Source organism: Neofelis nebulosa, chromosome 5 (genome assembly GCF_028018385.1).
Source record: "Neofelis nebulosa isolate mNeoNeb1 chromosome 5, mNeoNeb1.pri, whole genome shotgun sequence".
Lineage (NCBI taxonomy): Eukaryota > Metazoa > Chordata > Mammalia > Carnivora > Felidae > Neofelis > Neofelis nebulosa.
Window position 1 is genome coordinate 96,096,770 of NC_080786.1, and position 17,193 is coordinate 96,113,962.

At 35.9% G+C, this 17,193-nt stretch overlaps 1 long non-coding RNA gene across 1 annotated transcript; it reads right to left on the reverse strand.

Moving 5' to 3' along the window:
* Positions 1 to 802: 802 nt before the first annotated feature.
* LOC131511402 (uncharacterized) lies at positions 803 to 7,037 on the reverse strand. The gene is made up of 4 exons (XR_009261508.1): positions 6,827 to 7,037; positions 5,026 to 5,080; positions 1,849 to 1,949; positions 803 to 1,042 (listed from the first exon to the last, which is right to left on the reverse strand). It is a non-coding gene; the product is annotated as an uncharacterized LOC131511402 (long non-coding RNA).
* Positions 7,038 to 17,193: the final 10,156 nt, after the last annotated feature.

Here is a 17,193-nt window from a genome sequence, read left to right on the forward strand (position 1 = left end):
TCAACCATGTTCCATATAAGTATATGCAGGTCATTATCATTTAGGATTCCTCTAATTTAGGATTCAGAGGACTTTTTCAGTTGCAGTAACTAGAAGATGGGAGGATATGACCCACATTTGTGTGTGTGTGTGTGTGTGTGTGTGTGTGTGTCTGTGTGTGTCTGTGTGTGTAAATCCCCTTGTGTTAGAATACCTACATTAATTCTCCTGAATCCCAGTTTAGAAAAAGCAGCAAAACTCAGAAGAAAGAAGAGCTGAACCTTCCTCTGAGTTTTAAGGAGACACAGAAATGTCCACTGATGCCTTCCTAGATGACAACCAGACCACAGAACTCTAACTCTTGTATCCCAGAGACAATCTAGAAGGGCAGGAAGGGCTCCATGTATTCTGGAGGCCAACTGATCCCACTTTGTTCTGTTAAAATCTTTGGGCCAACTCTTATCTCTCATAAAAGTGCATATGCATAATATTTCACATATAATTTTGGGAGATATGGTAATTGCAAGTGTAACCTAAGATAGATTATATGTTTTATGAGAGCAGGAATCTTGGAATATTTGTATTTCAAGTGCCTAGAACAGAACCAGGGTATCTGAAGCCTTGTAAAAACCTTGCTTTGAGAGACTTTAGCAGGGACAAGATATTTAATAAAAGCTTTTCTGTGCAGCACATTCCCTGAAATGTAGTTAATGATTTTAGGTTTATGGCTACTGGTTACCACATATAAGCATACTTAACTAAAGCCCGAGGCCATTCTAGTACTTTCTTTCAAAGACTTTAATTTATTTGTAACAGAGTCATCATATGTAAGTCAGGGCAAGTTTGATAAGACAATCTGTAAAGGCTGTAAAATTTTCCATATGCCTAAGAATCACCTAGATGGTTTGCTTAAAATCTGCTTCGTGAGCCAACCACTCCAGAAACTGCAATTCAGTAGAGATGTGCCGCAAAGGTGATTCAGATTCAGATGGTAGAGGAGAGCATTTTGAGAAACACTGTCTGCAGCAACATTCCAGAACTTCCAGCTTTGATATGCCATGTTCTAGCAAAGGCAACATAGGAGTAGTACTCAATAGGTGGCATGGGTGATATGGTGAACACAGTAATGCCAAAAACAGTGCCATTCTAAATAGTTTCCATGATGCTTTGAAGAAACGTGTCCTTTAAGTTGTGAGCCCCTCTTCTGGCCATAATAATAAGATATTGTTTACTACAACAAAGTAGCTACATTTGAACCTTCATCAAAAGAGAAAATTTTTTTGTTTTACAAGAAAAAGAAATGGAACTCTATCTTCCTTGATGTGTGGTTCACTCCTAGACATCTGTCATTTCAGGATCCATGTCATTTTTTTCAGCCCCACTTTGTAATCCTTTATCAAAGAACATGCTGGCAGTTTTTGAAAAGATTTGAGACACACATCCACACAAAAGGACCTAGAGAGAAAGCTGTACTTTTATTGATGGAAATGAGCTGTCTGTGTGATCATCATGTTTCCATCTCTACATCTGGAGAGTAGTTCTCCATTACAGACAGTTATGATACTTTAATGAAACTACATGTTCACATTTCGCTTATATCATCTATCTTTATCTAAGTTAACTATGTCAAAAAACAAAATAAAATAAATATTAGAGGAAAGTATTGAACCTATATTTGAACTCCTTTTTTTTTTTCTTTGTGGGGATTTCAGAAGCAAGGTCATGCTTTAAAAATTTAGAGTAATGGGTTATTTGCTAAGATTGTAATGATCAGATTATCCTCAGGCAAACCAGTAGAAAAAAGGCCATGCTTAGCAAACCCTGCTTCTAACAGAGAGCATCAAGAGCTGACTGACGAAAGTGGCTGACCTGGCTTTTTCTTCTTTGAATTGAGGGTTATTAGTTACAACCTGTAGATGCTTCCTGAGGTGACTGTTTCTGGGTTTGTCTTTGACAAAGTATCAAGAAACCTGAAAAAAAAAAAAAGCTAAAAATATGCCACTATGGTCTTTCAGTATACACATATAAGTGACAAACCTTTAGACAGCTCGGATTTTAGAAGACACATAATTTGAATACATATGTACGTTGTCCCTTTTATAAAAATGTAGTGTTTGGGGTGTCTGGGTGGCTTAGTTGGTTGAGCATCCAACTATTTTGGCTCAAGTCATCCCAGCTTCTTGGCATCGAATCTCACATCAGGCTCCATGCTGATGCTCCCCCTCTGCCCCTTTCCTCTGCTTACACACTCTCACTCTAAAATCAAAATCAAATCAAATCAAATAATGTAGCGCTACATGCTATATTTATTTTTTTAAGTCACAATCCTCTCAATTATGTCTTTGATCAGATTTTGTTATTCACTTCTAATAAATCATAATTATAATCAAGTCCTAGAGAATTTGAATAATATAATTAATACATTTGCTCTGATAGGTATATATCAAACTGAAGTCCCTGGAAACAGAGAACAGAACTTATTTTTAATCATGTATACAATATTTAAAAAAATAGACCCTGTGTTAGCTTCAAAGAAAATCCTCAATGAATTTGAAACCAAAAAAAAAAAAAATAACACAGATTTTTTTTTTTTTTTTTTTTTTTTTTAGCTAAGCTATGATTATTTTTAGAAACCATTGGCAAAAAATACAATCTGGAATACCCAATGACATGGGAATTAAATAAAATCAGCAAAACATATATTTTGAACAACTTATATCTAAAACAAAATGGAAGTATAGAATGCCTAAAAAATAGTGATTACATTAAAATGTTTATAATTTATATTAAAGATGCGTTTGAAGGAAAATGCATAGCCTAAAACTATTACATTACTAAACAACAATACTTGAGAAGTATTCAACTGAAAATATAGAAAAAGAGAAACAGAAAAATCTAAAGAAATTAAAACTTTAAAATTGACTAATTAAAAATGAATGACAAATCTAGGTGCTGATTTATTTATTTTTTATTTTTATTAAAAAAAAATTAATGTGTATTTACTTTTGAGAGAGAGAGAAGGGAGAGAGAGATGGGCAGAGAGAAAGGGAGACACAGAATCCAAAGCAGGCTCCAGGCTCTGAGTAGTCAGCACAGAGCCTGACATGGGGTTCAAACCCACAAACCATGAGATCATGACCTGAGCTGAAGTTGGACACCCAACTGACTGAGCTACCCAGGTGCCCCGGTGCTGATTTATTTTAATTTTATTTTTTTTACATTTATTTATTTTTGAGAGACAGAGAGAGACAGAGTGTGAGCAGGGTAGGGTCAGAGAGAGAGGGAGACACAGACTCAGAAGCAGGCTCCAGGCTCTGAGCTGTCAGCACAGAGCCCGACGCAGGGCTTGAACCCACGAACCATGAGATCATGACCTGAGCCAAAGTCAGACTCTCAACTGACTGAGACACCCAGGCGCCCCCTGGTGCTGATTTAAAAAAAAAAAAAAAAAGAAGTAAAGATATCATTATAGCAAAGAAAGCACAAAATCAGAAACAAGGACAGATGAAATAAACCTTGGAAAAAAGAAAGTTAAAAGAATAATAAATATTTTCTAAACTTCTTTCAAAAATACTCTGAAAACATAAATGAAAGGAAACAATTTTTTTCAGATTAGAAATTATCTAAATTTAAATAGGTATATATACATATTATCTAATCAGGTAGATTATGAAGAATAAACTTTGAGAAAGTTATCAAACAGGCAAATATCATGAAGGAGGCAGGCCCAAAAACTTGCTGAGGTACTTTTTTTTTTCCAAGTCTTCAATGAAGACACTTTTAATACTATATACAAGAAGGAAACCACTTATTTCCTTCTTAAAAACAAGTCTGAACATAGCCCTTAAAAAAAGAAAGAAAAGATTGTTTTATCATATGAATATTGACACAAACATCATGAAGAAAATATTACCAAAATGATTTCAGGAGAAATTAATATAATATTATACTATGATCAAGTGGAGTCAATTTCAAAAATGCAAGGATGGCAAATTTGGGATTAACTGATTGCTAGCCAGCTGCCTGGGATGGGAAGGCTAAATTGATTACCCACCCAGTACAGCATCTTACAAGAAAAGCATAGCATTTCCTAGAGGAATATGAACATAACAGGAAGGTGTCATTGACTCTGAATAATTTTTTCTTTTTAACTAGGCTCCGTGCTGGGCATGGAGCTTGAATGTGGGGTTTGAACTCACGACCCTGAGAACAAGAACTGAGCTGATATAAAGAGCGGGACACTTAACTGAGCCACCTAGGCATACCTCTGAATTAAATTTTTAACCTGTCCCCTGGACAGCTACAAGATTTAGAAGCTGAATCAATGTTATCAGATTAGTTAGAATCAGAAATGCAAGGATGGTTCAATAATGAGAAATCTATTAAAATATTTCAAGTTTATGAAAAACTTAACAAAAGAAAATGTTTATCTTGATAAAGGCCAAAAGAAAATGGAAAGAACATTTTCAACCTCCACTTCAAACTTTAAAACAGTTTATAATGCCTTTGCCTCAATTGAAAATATGGAGACATTCCTGGCATGACGTGAATACATTTTGTATATTCAAAACCAGGATCCATGATTAATGGTAAAACATATAAGGCATTCTCATTACTGCTTTCAAAGGAAACATTACCACTGTCTACCCAAAAAAAAAAAAAAAAGTCAAAAGACAAAGGTAAGTGATAAACTTGAGAATGGTTTATCATAGAGAAAATAAGACAAAGAGCTAATATCTATAATACAGAGTTCCTAAAATTAAAAAAGAAATCAAAAGGACAGCAAAAAAAACAGTCATGAACAGGAGTCACACTAGAAAAGAAGTATAAATAAATCTTAGGTCATCTCAATTTATAATCAAATAAATACAAATTTAGACAATTATATATCCATAAGATAGGCAAGATTAAAATTTTCTGTAATATCCCAAATGGGTAGGGGAATTGGGAAGTGTGCACTAACATATTCCTGTGATGAGAATATAAATTGGCACATATTTTTGAAAAAAAATTGGCCATATCTAGCAAAATATCAGGCCTACATACTCAATGAGCCAGCAGTCCCATCTCTAAGATTTTTCTCCCATAGATTTACTTGTACCTGTGAACAAAGTTGAGTACAATGATTGTCATTGCAAAATGGTTTTTTTTTAATTCATTAATTTATTTTGATTGAGGGGGGTGTTGAAGGAGCAGAGAGAGAGGGAGAGAGACAGAACCCAAAGCAGGCTCCACACCACCAGCGCTGAGCCTGATGTGGGGCTGGAATTCACAAACCATGAGATCATGACCTGGGTGGAAACCAAGAGTTGGACACTTAACTGACTGAGCCACCCAGGCGCAGTGCAAGATTATTTTTAATAGCAATAAAGCTGGTGATCTAAATACGTATAGAAACTGGTTACACTGTTACATTCATGTGCTGGAATGAAGGAATGCTACATATACTAATATAAAAAGGTGATCATAATATATTGACAAGTAAATGAAGTAATTGATTCCATTTGTATAAAAAATACTAGAAATACTAGAAGAAAACAAAACTGAAGCAGGGGTTTTATTTTGGAAGTAGAAAAGGGGAGTCTAAAGGGGGAGAATTTTATTTTCCTTTTTTATAATCTCTGGCTTGTTGTTTGACCAACATGTATTAACTTAGTAGTAACCAAAATAATAATAATAATAATAATAATAATAATAATAATAATAAATATTTTTTTAAGCTGTGAATAAGGAGGGAGAGATGAGCCAGCAGCAAAAGTGGTATGTCTTATTCCTTTTGGACTTGATAATGCTGTTAATAAGTATCTCATAAATTTTAGCATATAAGGTAGTACTTTATTTTTTTTTAACGTTTATTTATTTTTGAGACAGAGAGAGACAGAGCATGAACAGGGGAGGGGCAGAGAGAGAGGCAGACACAGAATGCGAAACAGGCTCCAGGATCTGAGCTGTCAGCACAGAGCCCGACACGGGGCTCGAACTCACGGACTGTGAGATCATGACCTGAGCTGAAGTCAGATGCTTAACCGACCAAGCCACCCAGGCGCCCCTAAGGTAGTACTTTTAATGACTATGGATCCATAATACTCAGTATCAAATGTCAAGCACTGAGTAACTATGTATCAAATAAGGAAGTGTATTCTCTACCTTTACCACAGAGGCATTTGGGCAAAGAAAATTAATTTGGGACCTTGGTGCAGAATATAATGGTTTGCTTTGATATTGGAGGGAATGCATTCTACTTTTTTTCAGATCTTTCTGTATCTCTGTCAGAGCAGATAGTGTTAATCAACATGGGTCCTAAGTCAGTTGTAGTTAAAAAAAAAAAAAAAAAAATGATGCCTACTCCAGAATTTTCAGAGCCTTAAATCTGGGCTAGATCTGTATGTACTGAAATAATAAATAAATGAATACATATATATATATATTTTTTTTTTCTTTAAGTAGAGAAATATCTGAATGGTCAGGTTCTCATTTCACTGTTATCATGAGTCAAATGTTCGCTACACATATCTTCTCTTTCTTGTCCTGTTCTTTCTGGAATCTGTCATTTCCTATTATTTACTATTTTGCTTAGCTAAAATATTTTCTTTATCTCTGTTTATTGACATTTCTGAATATCAATTGTATGAGTGTGATCTATTCAATCATTCCCTGAGCAATGATGTATCAAATTCATTAAAACCAGAGACTAACTTGGAAAATGAAAGAGGAATATAAAATTAACTCTAGAAAATCACTGTTAAAGTTTTGCTAATTTTAATGCTTTTTGCTTAGAATGGAGATGGGGTTAGCCTTTATGCCATTAATGATTTAACTGTTTACTGACAGAAAATATCCAACTTACCTTGCTTATAGGAATGCAAGGTTCTCCAAATGAAGTAAAAAAAAGAAAAGAAAAGGAAGGGAAAGAAAAGAAAATTCTAACATCTGTCAGGATTATTCCTTCCAACCCTGATTTTTCATTTCCCATAATGAACCTTCAAGTATATACAGTCATCTAATATGCCTTCTTAATTTACCCTCTTGATGTCTCTCCCAGTGTCTTTGTTAATGAAGACTTCCTACTGCACTCAGACCATTATGATCTTTTCCTTCTTTATGTTTCCATGGAACCCTCTGTCACTCATTGTGAGTCTATTTACCTTCAACTTAATGGAATTTCATGCCACTAAGTTACTCTGACCTTGAAGCGACTTAGTCTCTCTAGGTTTCACTTTCCTTATCTACAAATTTAAGCAGCTGAAGGAATTCAACTGTTTAGTCAACAAGTATCATTATTATTATTATTATTATTATTATTATTATTATTTTTACTAATGCCCACTTTATGCTGGCCCCTCTTCTATGTGCTGGGGACCTAGCAATTAAAAACAATTTGCTACTCCCTTGAAGTTCATTCCTGTGGGGAGAGAACACAATATTAGCAGAGTAAATATGTATGTTATATGGTGAGTTAAATGATGGTAAGTACTATGAAGACAATAGGTGAGGAGAAGTGGGATTGGAACACCAGAGGAAGGTCAGCAGTTTAAATGAAAATGAACTTCCAACCCTAATATTCTGAGTTTATATGTATTTATATATATATTTATATATATCCCTCAGGAGGATGATACGTTCCAGGAGAGTAGGAAATGCATTATCAAGGTCTGCTTTTTTGTTTGTTTGTTTATTTATTCATTTTGAGAGAGAGCACACATACACATGAGTGGGGGAGAGGCAGAGAGAGAGAGATGGAGAAGGTAGAATCCCAAGCAGGCTCTGCAGTGTCAGCCCAGAACCCAATGTAGGACTCAAACCCATGAACCACAAGATCATAACCCAGGCTAAAATCAAGAATTAGATGCCCACCTGACTGAGCTACCTGTGTGCCCCATCAGGGTCTGTTTCATGCTATGAAGAATATGGTAAAATGAATGAGAGTTTAGGTTTTGAAGTCTTAAAGATTTGGACAATAATTCCAGGTCTGCAACTCACTTGCTCTTTGACCAAACAAGTTTCTGAATATCTCTGAGACCTTGTTCCTTCCTCTGGAAAATAATATCTAGCTTATAAGATTGTTGTGAGCATGAAATTAGAACGTTCATATGAAGACATCATAGTGCCTGACCCACTGTAAGCACCCAACAAGTGGGAGCTGTATCATTTACTCTATATAAAAAGTTGATATCCATTACCATTTTATTGAATTAAAAGGTATTGAATATGTTATGTACTAAAATTAAATGTATTCTTGGGGCACCTGGGCAGCTCAGTCAGTTCAGCATCAGACTTCAGTTCTTCATGATCTCACAGTTTTTGGGTTTGAGCCCTCGTTGGGCTCTGTGTGGGCAGCACAGAGTCTGGGATTCTCTGTCTCCCTCTCTCTCTGCCCCTCCCCTGCTCGCTCACTCTCTCTCTCTCTCAAGAATAAATAGTTTAAAAATATTTTAAAAAATAAAAATAAAGTGTATTCTCATAAATGAACCCTCTGGAATCTTTCACTTTCTCAGAACTCCTTTATCCTTATAGGCTACATATAACAGGGATATTAGGTATTCAAAAAGTGGTTCCTAGGGCAACAGACAAAATCTAAATCAAATCTGTAAATTATATTATTTTATTGTTACTTATCTGACTCTGATCATTATATTTTAGTTGTGTAGAAGAATATCCTTGTATTTAGGACATTCGTGCTGAAATATTTATGGGTAAAAGAGGATAATGTCTGTAACTTACTTTCAAGTGGTTCAGAATGTGCTTGTGTGGGTGTGTGGGTATGTGTTTCTGTGTACATTTGGGAATCTGAGTAAAGGTAGTATGAGAAATCTTAAAACTTGATTGTAAGTCTGTTATTATGTCACAATAAAAAGTTATAATTAAAACATATATTGTTGGATAAGTAAGTGTCTAAATAAGGGAATATGACCATGAATTAATCCTGTATCTTTAGGCATCACAGAATAAAATCACTTAAATATCTCATATGCTTGGTCTCCTCCGCTGGACCCTAAAACATTTGTAAGCTAATAATATAGGGGAAAATGAGTTTTCAGGTGTTTCATGTTTAGGCATCACATCACTGAAATGGAAATCTTGTGCATATGATGAAGATTATAATAGCTTTATATCACCAGTATCAACAATAGCCAAATTATGGAAAAAGCCCAAATGTCCATCAATTAATGAATGGATTAAGAAGATGTGATATATATACAAGAGCCAAATTATGGAAAGAGCCTAAATGTCCATCAACTGATGAATGGATAAAGAAGATATGGTTTATATATACAATGGAATACTACTTGGCAATGAGAAATAAATGAAATCCTGACATTTACAGCAATGTGGATGAAAGTGGAGAGTATTACGCTAAGTGAAATAAGTCATTCAGAGAAAGATATCATATGTTTTCATTCATATGTGGAACTTGAGAAACTTAACGGAAGACCATGGGGGAAGGGAAAGGGGAAAAAATAGTTACAAACAGAGAGGGAGGGAGACAAACCATAAGAATCTCTTAAATACAGAGAACAAACTGAGAATTGATGGGGGATGGTGGAGGAGAGGGGAAATTGGGTGATGGGCATTGAGGAGGGCACTTGTTGGGATGAGCACTGGGTATTGTATGTAAGCAATGAATCATGGGAATCTACCCACCAATCCAAGAGCACACTATATATACTGTATGTTAGCCAACTTGATAATAAATTATATTTAAAAATGTGTATGTATGTGTACACACACACACACACACACACACACACACACACACACTGGAATACTACTCAGCGATGAAAAAGAATGAAATCTTGCCATTTACAACAATGTGGATGGAACTAGCAAGTATTATGCTAAGTGAAATAAGTCTCTCAGAGAAAGACAGATATTATATGATTTCACTTATATGTGGAATTTGAGAAGCACAACAGATAACATAAAGGAAGGAAAGGAAATATAAGATAAAAACAGAGAGGGAGGCAAACCATAAGAGACTCCTAAATACAGAGAACAAACTGGGAGTTGCTGGAGGGGAGGTGTGTGTGGGATGGGTTTAGTGGGTGACAGGCATTAAGGAGGACACTTTTTGGGAGGAGCACTGGGTGTTGCATGTAAGAGATGAATCACTGGGCTCTGCTCCTAAAGCCAAGACTACACTGTATGTTGACTAACTTGATTAACTTGAATTTAAATAAAAGAAGAAGAAGGAGAAGATGAAGAAGGAGAAGAAGGAGAGGAAGGAGAAAAAGGAGAAGAAGGAGAAGAAGGAGAGGAAGGAGAAGAAGGAGAAGAAGGAGAAGAAGGAGAAGAAGGAGAATGGGGGTGGGGGTGGGGGAGCCCTAATATATGTGAAACACCTGAACGCTATAAAACCCAAGGCACAAGCACCAAAAAAAAAAAAGCAATCTTGATGATGAATGTTGCAAACTATCATTATATAAAACTGCATTCACATTATGAAATTATATAGGAAAAATAGAAGTCATACTACAACTGATAAAGCCATGTCCTTATATTTCTTTTGCCTTCAACAGAGGACAAATGTTGTGCCAACTCTGCATGCTTTCCCTATTTCAGCTTTATATGTAGTTTGATGTGACCTACTAGAGATTCACGTATTTGGCCGTCAAACTACATGAGATGTTTCATTATCACATTCTTGTAAGTTCTTTAAGAAAAAACAAAAATTAAAAATAAAAGGCTTTGAGCCTCCTATCCCCTTACTTTGGGCATTATCAACTTTTTATATTCTTTTCTAATTAGATGCAGAATTTCTCAATGTGGCAGATATTCTAAGAAACTATGGATATGGAGCAATTGAATAAAACAAAATCATCCAAGGAAATACCTATACCTTTTTATATTTTCTTAATATGTTCTACATAATTATTTCTTAGTCTATACATGTGTCTATTTTGATATGTCAAGAGCCCTTGTGTTTCTCTTTTCCAGTTTTATTGTCTTAAAACAGCCACAGTCATCCAATCAGAATTATATATATATATGTGTGTGTGTATATATATATATATATATATATATATATATATATATATATATACATATATATGTATGTATACACACATACACACACACACACACACACACACTTTTCTCTCTAGAAAGACCCTTTCAAAGAAAGAAAAAAAGATATGCCTAAATAGAAGCCCCTTTAATCAGTTACAAGAGTGCTGTACCAATTACTTCCCTACAGGGTGACCTTTTCATCTTTTAATGGCATTTTGGAATAAAATCGCCCTAACACGTTGGGAGTGTTATGTGTGTCACATTTCCAATTCTATTTTTTCTCTTGTTGGCACTGAATAAGGCCTAATGTATTCATGACCTAATTAGAGTAATTTTTGAATAATAATGACCTCCTGGGGGAGACTTTTTTCTTAGTACTATTCAGACACATTAACTAGAACAAGTGTTTCTTAATTTTTAAGTGTTTCTCTGGTTATTGGAAGTATTTTTGCTTCATTTAAAATGGAAATTATGTAACAGGAGTCCCTAGAGGAAATGAGAAGCACTTTGTTTTAGTTTTCTTGATGCTTTCTTCTCTTGAAAATGCAGTATTCCTGTTATGTGCTGTTGCTGTGCTTGTGGTTCCTCTCATTCTTATGGATGACACTGCATCCAAGAAACACCTATCACAGCACTTGGGAAAAGGAGCTTAAACAAGTCAGCCCCTTTTGCAGCAGTGTCTCTGGTTTTCAGAATTAGTGTCACAATGGCTTTTATTCCAACCACCTCCTCTTTTACTATCTTATCCTTTTCTTAGAAATAAATCATAAAGGACACAACAACAAATATACATATGATTCCCAATTCATGAACTACTAAGTAGTTTTAATTTGAGTAAAACTTACACTGTGTGTGTGTCTGTGTGTCTGCGCACCCACCCTCCTTCAAGACCAACATCATGCCCCTCATCCCCATCCAACTGGAACTTTGTGCTGTCCACTCATCCTTCTCCCTGTAGGGATCTGCCCCTTCCCTAATCTGACTTCATAGCACTCACTCCCACAAGGTCCTGTTATATCCCTCTAACCATCTGTCATCATTAAAATACCTTACATCACTGAACTTCCTTCTACCTCTTCACTTTAATTTTTTTAATGTTTGTTTATTTTTGAGAGAGAAAGACAGAGAGTGAGCAGGGGAAGGGCACAGAGAGAGGGAGACACAGAATCAGAAGCAGGCCCCAAGCCGTCAGCACAGAGCCTTACACGGGGCTCGAACTCACGAACTGTGAGATCATAATCTGAGCTGATGTCAGACGCTCAACCGACTGAGCCGCCCACGTGCCGCTCTACCTCTTCACTTTAGTAGAAACCTGACCATTACTTGATAGCCCAGATAGTGCTCTGTCTTAAATGGTAACTTTCCCCTCTATATCTCCCATCTAAAACAGGTCCTTAAGGTTGAATTAAGGTAGTTGGCTTTTCTTCCCTCCTCTTTCAAAAGCCTTAGCTCCTCTGCAGCTCCTCATCAGGATATATCATCCAACACCACTCTTTATTTCAATCATATAACAATCTTCTGTTTTCCAGATTCTGGGAACTGGCTCACATTTTGTTAAAGAAGCAGTACAAAGCCTATAATAGCACATGAAGTTGCTTTATACAAATTAGAAAAGATGTCACCTCTGGGTAAACCTTAAAATAATTCCTCTAAGTTACACAGACTGCCTCCTGTATGTGGACAAAGGGGGCATTTTTACATTGCAGTTGCGACTCTGGCCCACCTGTGTTCCCAAGGATGAGCAGCTTGGCAAGCAGGAGCACGTAAAGTGTTCCAGATCCCATTGCGCCCCCTGGGCTGGGTGTTGTGTAGGGCAGCGCATACATCCATAAGCAAGCCCCTAGCAGCAGGAACCTGTTGTGTATGAATGTGTTAAGATAAGATAGGGATATTTAAGGTAAATCCTAACCCATTTAAGTAGATACCTCAAAGGATAATTAGTTACTTCCTCTGTGCTTGGAGTAACTATCAGAGATGGAGTAGTATCATGTTTAGAACAACTTCATTTAGCATGGCATTTCTTATATTGTTAAAAGCACTAGGGTTAATTTTCCAATTAAAAACAGTAGCCATTCATGAAAAAAGGAAATTCTCTTCCATGAAATGATCCTGGAACAAGTGGATATCTGCATGTGAAAAAAAATGAAACTCAACCCCTACCTTGCAATATATAAAAACAGGAAGGATCATAGACCTAAACATAAAGACCAAACCATAAAACTTCTCAGAAGAAAACAGAGAATATAGTGAGATCTTGGGATATGCAAAAACTTCTTACATAGGACAGAGAAAGCACTAACCATAAAGAAAATGGATATTTAGACTTTATCACAATTTAAAACTTTTGCTCCTCAAATGACACCACTAAGAAAATAAATAGGCAAGCCACAGACTGATAATATATATGTAATATTTATTATTTTTATGTATAATATTTAAATATATTATTTAATATATTATATATGTATATATCTGACAAAGGGCTAGTATTCAAAATATTTAAAGAATTTTTGCAATTGAATACTACAGAAATAAGCAAACAAAACTATTAGGTAAAAGCCTTAAATAGCACTTCATAAGAAAAGGTATGGAGGGGCGCCTGGGTGGCTCAGTCGGTTAAGCGTCCGACTTCAGCTCAGGTCACAATCTCGCGCTCTGTGAGTTCGAGCCCCGCTTCGGGCTCTGGGCTGATGGCTCAGAGCCTGGAGCCTGCTTCCGATTCTGTGTCTCCCTCTCTCTCTGACCCTCCCCCATTCATGCTCTGTCTCTCTCTGTCTCAAAAATAAATAAACGTTAAAAAAAAAAAAGAAAAGGTATGGATATTTTATGTTCATAAGAAAGTAGTTGCCATCAGTCATCAGAAAAATTCAAACTAATTTCATGAGATATCATTTCCCACTGAATAGAATGGAAAAAATGTTGAAGATGAAAAATGTGGAACAACCAGAATTCCATTGTTGCTGGTTAGAGTGTGTGAAATGGTATTATCATTTAAGAACACTTTTTGACTGTTCCTTATAAGATTAAACATTTACATACCCAGTGACTCCTTTCCAGAGAAATGAAAATATATCAGAATATATTAATTTTAATGGCATATTAATTCTGATCAAGAATTTTCACAGCAGCTTTATTCATAATTGCCCCAAACTGGAAAAGTGCAAGTGTCCATCAGTAAGAGGAGTAAGTAAATTTTGATATATTCCTACAATGGAAAACTACTCAATAATAAGAAAGAACAAACCACAACCATATGGACAACCTTCAGAAATATTTGAACAAAAGAAGCCAGAGACCAAAAAGTATGCATCATTGAATTCTACATAAATGAGGTTCTAGAACAAGGAAACGAACCTTCAGCAGTGGTAAAACAGAGCAGTGGTTAGAAGAGAGATTGACATAGAATATGCACAAGGAAACATTTTTGTTATGGAAATATTCTACATCTCAATGATGTATGATTTATACAAGTGTCTTCCTATAATAAAAGTCATCAAGAAATAAATAAGCTATAAGATCTGTACATTTTACAATATATAAATTATACCTCCAAAAAAAACCCCATAAAAGTAACTATAGGAAACGCATCCTTACCCAGATACATAAAAGTCATTTTCTCTCCGGTTACACAGTTCTTACGTTTATATCTGGGTACTCATCCACCTGTTACATTAGCCCAATTGGCTAGTAAGGTTTTCACACCTTCCATCTTATTGGTAAACTCTCTGAATTATCTAGAATTTGGGCTCTAAACAAATTCCAGCCTAAGAACTTCTGGCAGACTCATGACTTTTGCTTTGAGAAACTGTTTCTTTTTTATCCTAAAAACTCCCCACACAAAATCACTCTGGCTACGATCACCCAGAGAAGAAAATGCATATTGCAATTCTAGCCTGGAAGGGTCCAAATATTCACACAGATGTAATAGGCAGACTTTTGAAAGTTCAAGACTAACACAGTTCTGTGTGGCTCTGAATTCTGAGTTTCTAGTTTATTTCTGCTTCCCAGATAAAAGTTTTCTTCTAGACCGATCTTCATACCAGGCTTGATCCTGCCTTGAATTCAGAGTTCCCTACCTGATGGCTCAGAAGAGAATTTAAAATAAACCTTTATAAATAAATTCAGTGTTTCTCAGTAAGTATTTGAGTTTCTGGTCTGTGAAAGACACTGTACTAAGCCCTGTAAAAATGCCATGTCTTCTACTGCCATAGTATTTTCTATCCACCTTGACCTTTTGTATAAGTACCAAAGCTGTGACGTAAAAGTCTTAAGAAGAGATAAAGGAATGCTGTGACCATTTGAGGTATTTTAATTGCTATTGAACTATACAACTCAGTGCTCTTTTCTGTGTGAAATCCAGGTTTTATTAAACTGAATTAATCAATAGCAGTCTAGTTTCAGAGGGGTTCTAATGCAGTCCTGGGGGATGGAAACAATATGCCCCACTGTATCCCTCACAGTGATTTGTGATGACTGAATGATCAGGGCTGCCTGTCTGTGGTGATCATAACAAATTTACCAAGAGATCTTGCAGCACTGGTTATGAATGCACAGAGCAACTTACCATTACAGTCAGGAATACCCTAAATGACTTTGCTACATCTCCGTAGAACTTGGCATTTAGTTCCTACTATGACTCCTATAAAACAGAAATAACTCTTAATACCTTCTCCCATATTGTAGGTTCATTTTAAAAGGTGACAAAGTCACAGTTTCAAAATGCAGGCATCTTTCACTAACCAAATCTATTCAGTTCTTGAATTTGGATAATAAGAATATCAATAGCATAGTCAGGTAGCAAGGGATTTAATTGCTTCTGCATCATCTTTGTTTCTTTTATATAGGAAGTTCAGAAAGCAAGGGATATTTTGTAAATGTATCAAACTTGTCTCTATCCTACTTTTGCATAGTGAGAGTTTGGAGAACTAGAGGAGGAAGGTTTGCGGCTTTATGCTATACTTTTAGTTTTACTCTAAGGTATTTCAAAATACAAATCAGCCCCAATTTCTCACCAGGTGTATAGCTATAAGGGCCTGAGTATTTATGATAGAGTCTGAAATTGCAATCATCTCTTTAGCGCATGGTTTAATTGCACTGGAAAATTCACTGTCTTAATAGAGTTATAAGCAGTGCACATGGATTATGAATTTATGTATATGGATTATGATTTTATGCATTTGAGGAAGAAAAAGGCACAGATGGTTGGGATCCATAAAATATTTCATTGGTGAATCAAATAAGCACAGGTACAATTCAGGCAGGTGGGAGTGAAAGAAAAGAAAGGGAGAAGAAAAGATGTGCAGATAAATTCACTGGATTTTGACACTGTAGTAGGAAATTAGCTTTTGAATTGTTTTCTCCTTGTTATATTGTAGAAATAAAAGCATATCCTTCTTTGTTCTGGTTTTTTCCCTGGGTGAATTACACTCAGGCCAGTGGTCAGTGACTAAGAACCCCAGTGAAAGTATTTGTAAGCACACATGGAGAACACAGACATTCTTGAAGTTCACTGCAAGTGTATACTATTTCAAGTGCATGAGGCATTCATATTGTACTAACAATTTTCTCTTGGCCTAAATGTACATGATACTGACCTCATGAACTAGGGTAAAAGCCACTTATTAGGAAGAAAATTAGAAATAAATTTCCACTTTCATAGCCAGGAAGACTGGGGCAAAAGAAGCTCGAAATGATGTAAAGGAAACTCACAAACTGTTTGGTAGAGTCAAATTGCGATTGAACTTTACCATACCCTTGTCTGAAAAGAGAACTCTGTCTGAAGACTGATTAAATCCAGTTTCTACAAATTGCCCCAGGGTTGCTTTTCATTTATAGAAAGAGCCTGGTCAGAGAAGTAGAGAATCCTACTCTTAAAATATCACTCAAAGTAAAAGGCTCATTAATACTGAATTACTAAGAAAGGTAGTCTCTTTGTTGCTTGGTTTCCCTTGTGGCAATCTGCATGTTTTGTAATTTGGGAATTAAAAGATTGGGTGGTTTTAGATAAAGGGAACTATCAGGGCAATAGCAGCAGAATGTTAAGCCTAGGCTGATTTCCTGAGGACACACAGCTCAAAGTGAAGCCAAAATTCTCACTGGGGTCCTGGGCTGCTGTTGTGGGGGTGCTTAGTGCCTCTTGAATTAAACAGTCTTAAAACTCCATCGGGGAAGGTTCACAGAGACAGCCCATTTTCAAAGCATCTGGTT